The sequence below is a fragment of the Sebastes fasciatus genome, chromosome 9 (genome assembly GCF_043250625.1).
Source record: "Sebastes fasciatus isolate fSebFas1 chromosome 9, fSebFas1.pri, whole genome shotgun sequence".
Taxonomy (NCBI): domain Eukaryota; kingdom Metazoa; phylum Chordata; class Actinopteri; order Perciformes; family Sebastidae; genus Sebastes; species Sebastes fasciatus.
In genome coordinates, this window is record NC_133803.1 from 26,107,687 (window position 1) to 26,114,573 (window position 6,887).

Below are 6,887 nucleotides of genomic sequence, written 5' to 3' on the forward strand. Positions count from 1 at the left end.
ACATTGACCTTCTGGCGGTTTACATCACTGGTTTCCAACAGGGGGGTCCCGACCCCCAGTAGGGGTTGCCAAAGCTCCACGGGGTGTCGCAGGGCCTTCTTGATTTTGGGGTGTTTTTAACTTTTTAACGTTTTTCTTACCTTTCGCTTCCTGTTTGTTATTGTGTCATGTGACTTGTTGCAACGGTGGAAACGTGAATGAGAGTTGGAGAGAGGAGTGCAACTGTACACCGGTGTTGTGAGAGTTTGTTGTGTCGGAGTACAGAAAGTGTAGATGACTTCGACAATGTGGTTGTGACGCAACATTTCACAACGAGACTTCTCAGAGCGACACACACACAATAACAAACAGACCAGATCAAGCGAAAGGTAAAGAAAAATGTTTAATTTCTCTGTAGGGTTCTTTGCATAATGCTGTCAAGACACTTATAATAACAATCTGAGCCGGTCAGTGGCAAAAACAAGAAGTGGACGTAAACTGACGGTACCAGGTTGCCCCAGATGTTTCCATTACAACCTGTTTAGTGACTGCTGTTTATAATGTTATCCCTCAATATTGGACCAATTTCAAAAAGTGTTGTCCCCATTAGTCACTTAGACACAAAAACATGGGAAAATAGGGTCCAAGTTGACTGATAACAAGAAGAGGGAGAATACAACTACTGACTTTGTACTATGTCACAGTACATGTGTGGGAAAATAGTGGATAATGAAGTGGAAACAGCAGTTTGAAATAAACTTGCGTATGGAATTTTGTTCACATGATAACGGATGGTCAGGACGGCCATCAAGCAAGTGAACCGTGTTGAGAATTTTATCACAATGATATCAAAATATGAATTTTTACTATATGATGCAACCCTATCAATGGGCACAATTAAGAATAGTGTTTTGTTGTTGTTGTTTTTTTTGAAAGTGTTATAATCTATTTATTCATCCAGATCTGGGTAGACTATAAGGCATACATTTTTTCAGTTTTTTTTATTATTTCTATTCCTGATAAGGATTTTATAAATCATCTTCAGCGAGGTGTTGTGTCGTAGGATAATCTCGACTTTCATTGACTTTGTTCTTCAGATGTTTTTTTAGTACTAAGTGCCCACATATTGTCGTACCTAGGCAACAGAAAACTTTTTCAAGTTTCCCTGAACTTACTGAATGAACTTTCTTATTGAGTTATATTTTCTAACCAGCCAGGAGGTTGCCATGGCTCAGTGATGACTTTCTCAACTTACATCTCGACAACTCTACCTCTGAAAATAAATCCAACCGAAACCATGCAGTATACTCAACACATGTAGACCTAAACAGATAAAGCAAACAGTGGCTATGTGCTGCACATGTTCAGCTAATAACAAAACCAAGACTTGCAGCTGTCGGAGTATAGACAACCTGTAGATGACGTACTGGACTGGGACCTTTAGCTCAGTGGTTCCCAAACTGACACAAATTAGACCACGGAGCCCCATTTGATAAGGTTTTTTTTAGATGTTTTATTACATAAAGTGTATGAAACCATGATAGTCATACAGTCTGTCATTGTGTTACTTATGGATGGAATAATACTGAAAATAACTTATTCCCCTTTTTGCTGGGGACCCCCTGGAAACCCCTCAAGGACCCCTGGGGGTCCCAGGACCCCACTTTTTTAGCAGCTACATAGAAATGTGAAAAACAAACTCTCCATGCAGGGCTGTAGTCTGGATTTTACTGTACTGAGGTCATGACCCCAAGTTCTCCAATGCACCCCAAACCCCCTTAGAAAGTTGAACTGGAGAGCAAAAGGAAAGACATTTTATAGTTATTTGAGTTTTCAAATTGTATTTATCCAGTCAACTGTTAAATTATACTTTCTGTAAATGTATTTCCCTTCATGAAGGTCTCAAAAACAGGCTGCACTCATGTCACCACCAAACATACATACATAAGATGTATGGCCTTAATTTGCTGTTTGATTCCCCTGCAGCTAAAAAATGACACAATTAAGAGAAAATTCTCAGAACAAACAGATTTTTTGCATGTGAATCACATTAAATCTGATTCAATTCTTGTTGAATGTTTTAAGAAAGATAAGTGACTCCTTCGAAAGGGCATTTTTGCAGTATATTAGGTTGTTTTGCGACGTAACAGTCAGAAGAAGACCAGTATTTTGCACTCATAACAGCCGTGGATCACAATGATCACATTTGTTTTTTAATGAAGTGTTGGTACCAGCTTGATGCACACTGACTGTTTCTTCTTTTCTTCTGGATACTGTGCGTCTAATAGCTCCATTACAAAGCTCCGCCTGTGTCTTTCTCTGTTTGTGTCTTTTCTCTGTTTTTATAGTTTACAGCGGCGCGGCGCCAACATTGGCCACTGTTAAACAGCCATGACTCCTGATCCGCAGGCCGGTGGTTATTTCCAGCATTCAGGCCACACAGCTGTGAGGGGAAGGGGACAATCTGTCTCTATTGGTGGAGGGAGGGAAAGTTTAGCTCAACTTAGCAACAGCAGAGAGCGGAGGTCACTGAGGACAACGCAGACGACAGTCAGCCACAGAGGACTGCTTCTCTCTCTGTCTGTCGTCTACATACTGCTTCTCGTTTTATTGTATTAAAGGAACTGTGTGTAATAATTAGGGGGATCTATTGGCAGAAATGGAATATAATATTAATGATAATATGTTTTCTTTAGTGTTTTATCACCTTAATATAAGATTTGTTGTGTTTTCGTTACCTTAGAATGAGGGTCCTCTTCACGGAGTCTGCCGTGTTTCACCCCATGTTTCTACAGTAGCTCTAGATAGAGACTTTCATGTTTTTGCGTCGACCACCGTAGTTCTCCTACACGCTTGGCAGACAGGAGAAGTTTCAATTGGTTGCATTCTGCAACGTCACTGCAAGATGTCGCCAAATCCTGCACAATGCACCTTTAACATGGCTTTTATAGCAGGTGGATACTTAAAACACGGCGCAAAAGAAACGAAACTCTGGTGTTTTTTTGACAACAGCTGCTGCCGCCATTTTGGACTGAAAACACTTATGTTCATAATATTTTATTGTTCAACACGGGCCATTTCAATAGAATATGACAAAAGAAGTAAATATCATTTTGTTTTACTTTTGTACGGCACTTTGTAGGCGGACGTTTTAATGGCGTCCCGTAGTCGCTTTAAGTCCAAAAAGGCGGAAGTGTTGCTTTGCTGCAATTTACTTTCACTTTTTGGTTAATATACATTCTTTCCATGGCAGTCCTTTGATTATTCTTTTATAAAATGCTCAGCTGATTTTACTGACTGCCATTTCCCCCCCAAAAATGTTTATTTCATTATTTTACAAAACCCACAATGTCTTGTATTCCTGTATAATTGCATTATAATAGAAAGTGGGTGAAAGATATGGAGCCCCAAAAAATGACAAAAGACATATATATATAATTTCCCCTTAGAAGAGTACTCCACTGAACAGAACAAAAAAGGATCAAAATCATCAAAACCTGAGCCTACATTACCCACAATGCAACGTGACCACTAACAGTTTGGGCTTGGTCACTTGAGGACATTTACCAGACCTCACTTCACACAGCTCCCTCTGGAGACACTGAAGTCTTTATACAACTGGTTTCATATATTATGCAGGTGCACTCCCCAACACCTGTAAACAGGCTTTGTGGGACGGCTGTAGCTCAGAGGGTATGAAGGGGATGAATGTTATAAAGTTTAAGTTGTTGATGTGTAGAATCAGTGGAGTTCCCCTTTAACCTCCAGACTCATCTGTTAATCTGTTACTGCCTTTTATGACTATTGGGACTCCGTACAAAGGTACTGGTGTTTTTATTTTATTTTATTTTATTTTATAATACATTTCTATGTATTTAGTTTAATCATACATTCTTAGAAATCAGTTCATGCATGGGACATAACAGTTTTATAGTTTTCTTATTTTATAGTAAAAAAAACACACTCAGTACACATAATTCACATTTGAGATCATTTTATAAATGAATGATTTTCTAAATTCATGTGTGAATAATAATAATATTAATATTAATAATAATAATAATAATAATAATAATAATAGTAGCCTAATAAAATAATAGTATTAAAAATTATACTTTTATTTATACAGCACATTTCATACAAAAAGAGGCCATACAATGTGATTCACAAAATGATTAAATCACGAATAAAAAGATAGATGCAAGAAATAGGAGCATTAAAAACCTTTCCAGCAGAGCCACAAGTTTATGTATTGTTACCTATATTTCTACAGTTAACCTCTGTCTGCTGTGTGTAAATACACCAGCTGTATTATAGCGACATCTCGTGGTTAAACTGCAGAGGTGCAACAATGATTCACATGAGTAAATGTGGACAAACCTAAACTCCATCATAAGCAACATATCAGTCAGTCCTGAGAAAAGAAGAGTTTCTTTTTGAGCTTTCTGCTTTCTAGAATAGTCATTAGTTCATTAAATGATTCAGTGCTGCTTCCTTTACATGAAGAAAGAAAAGGTGAAAGTAGTGATCGACAGTATCCTCTAGGAGGACAAGAGCGCTGGCCATGGTGCTGACAGTCCTCTGCTCTCCATCCATCACTCACTATGTACACCTGATAGGATCAAACCTCATCTCACACTGACTGTTGTTAAAATACAAAACACTCTATGAAATAAACTACATGAATAAGATGTTTAATTGACCCACAATATGTTCTGTGTGCACATAAGTTTGCAGATAGTAGCTTAAAATCCTTATCAAGTTTTTCTTCCTTGCAGTCTGATTTCAATATCAGCTCTGGCTGCTATAAAGACCACATACTGGCATCACTGCAGTTGCATAGATAGGTCTGATTTCTGGTTTGTGAATGTTTTAACCAAATGATGAATGTTTTAGTTGTTTTAAGTGGAAAACCTTAGTGCACTTATGAACAAATAAAAGCAAAATCTTTCAAAAGATATATCCTAGAAAATTTGTCTTTTATGTTGAAAATATAGCTGCAAAGATATGTCTGTTTATTATTTATATAAATTTTATTCAATATGTATTTTTGTTTTAAGTGTTTTTATGTTTGTTTTTTTCTATTATTTTTTCTTTATTATTTCAATCAATACTTTGGATGTATCTTATATTTTTAAACCTTCATTTACCCATTATTTTTCTTATTATTTTTCTTCTTATTATTATTATTATATAGTTAAAGTATATTTGATACAAGGATAGGTTCTTTATCAATAATATATCATTACCACATTTCTTCTATAATTATTCATTTCTTATGTTATTTCATTTAATTTTTCTGTTTTCAATGTTTGTTTTTAAAACAAAACATTTTTTTGATACACGTTGGAATTGAATTGTAAAATAATCCTTTCGCTAATAAATAAAATAAAATAAAAGAAATAAAAAGAAATCTTTAAAAAATATATATATATAATTTTTTTTAAAGATTTATTTATTTATTATTTATTTGCTGCAAGATATTCTTGGGTTAAACAGGGACAAATCTTGTCATTTTTATGCATTTTTGGTAACTGAGATAGTGTTGCATATTTATGTTATATATTTTATTTATATATAAATTCTTTTTAGATAATTTGTATATAAAGAAAGAGGCAGAAAGATTGAGAGAAATGCCAGGAAAAGAAACAGAAAAGCACAATATTTGTGAATTCTTCTGCTGTTTAATCATCACATTTATCCAGTATATGGAAAGTGTGCTATATTGCCAGAGACACTGGCAATCTCCCCTGCTCTTGCATCATTTGCTTGGTATAAAGCACCGGCCTTTACTAATTTCTTATGTTATTTTATTTTATTTTTCTGGTTTCAATATTTGTTTTAAAAACAAAAAAAGAAATGTTAATACATGTTGGAATTGAATTGTAAAATAACCATTTCACTAATAAATAAATAAATAAATCTTTAGAAAAATAAAAAAAAAATGAAATCTTTTTTTTTTTATAGCTGCAAGATATTCTAGGGATAAACAGAGAGAGGGACGTTGTCCTGTTGGAAGATTAACCTTCGCCCCAGTCTGCGGTCCAGAGCGCTCTGGAGCAGGTTTTCATCAAGGATGTCTCTGTACATTGCTGCATTCATCTTTCCCTCGATCCTGACTAGTCTCCCAGTTCCTGCCGCTGAGAAACATCCCCACAGCATGTTGCTGCCACCACCATGCTTCACTGTAGGGATGGTATTGGCCAGATGATGAACGGTCCCTGGTTTCCTCCAGACATGACGCTTGGCATTCAGGCCAAACAGTTCAATCTTTGTTTCATCAGACCAGAGAATTTGTTTCTCATGGTCTGAGAGTCCTTCAGGTGCCTTTTGGCAAACTCCAGGCGGGCTATCATGTGCCTTTTACTGAGGAGTGGCTTCTGTCTGGGCACTCTACCATACAGGCCTGATTGGTGGAGTGCTGCAGAGATGGTTGTCCTTCTGGAAGGTTCTCCTCTTTTCACAGAGCAACGCTGGAGCTCTGTCAGAGTGACCATCGGGTTCTTGGTCACCTCCCTGACTAAGGCCCTTCTCCCCCGATCACTCAGTTTGGCCGGGCGGCCAGCTCTAGGAAGAGTCCTGGTGGTTCCAAACTTCTTCTATTTACGGATGATGGAGGCCACTGTGCTCATTGGGACCTTCAATGCTGCAGACATTTTTCTGTACCCTTCCCCAGATCTGTGCCTCGATACAATCCTGTCTCGGCGGTCTACAGACAATTCCTTGGACTTCATGGCTCGGTTTGTGCTCTGACATGCACTGTCAACTGTGGGACCTTATATAGACAGGTGTGTGCCTTTCCAAATCATGTCCAGTCAACTGAATTTACCACAGGTGGACTCCAATCAAGTTGTAGAAACATCTCAAGGATGATCAGTGGAAACAGGATGCACCTGAGCTCAATTTTG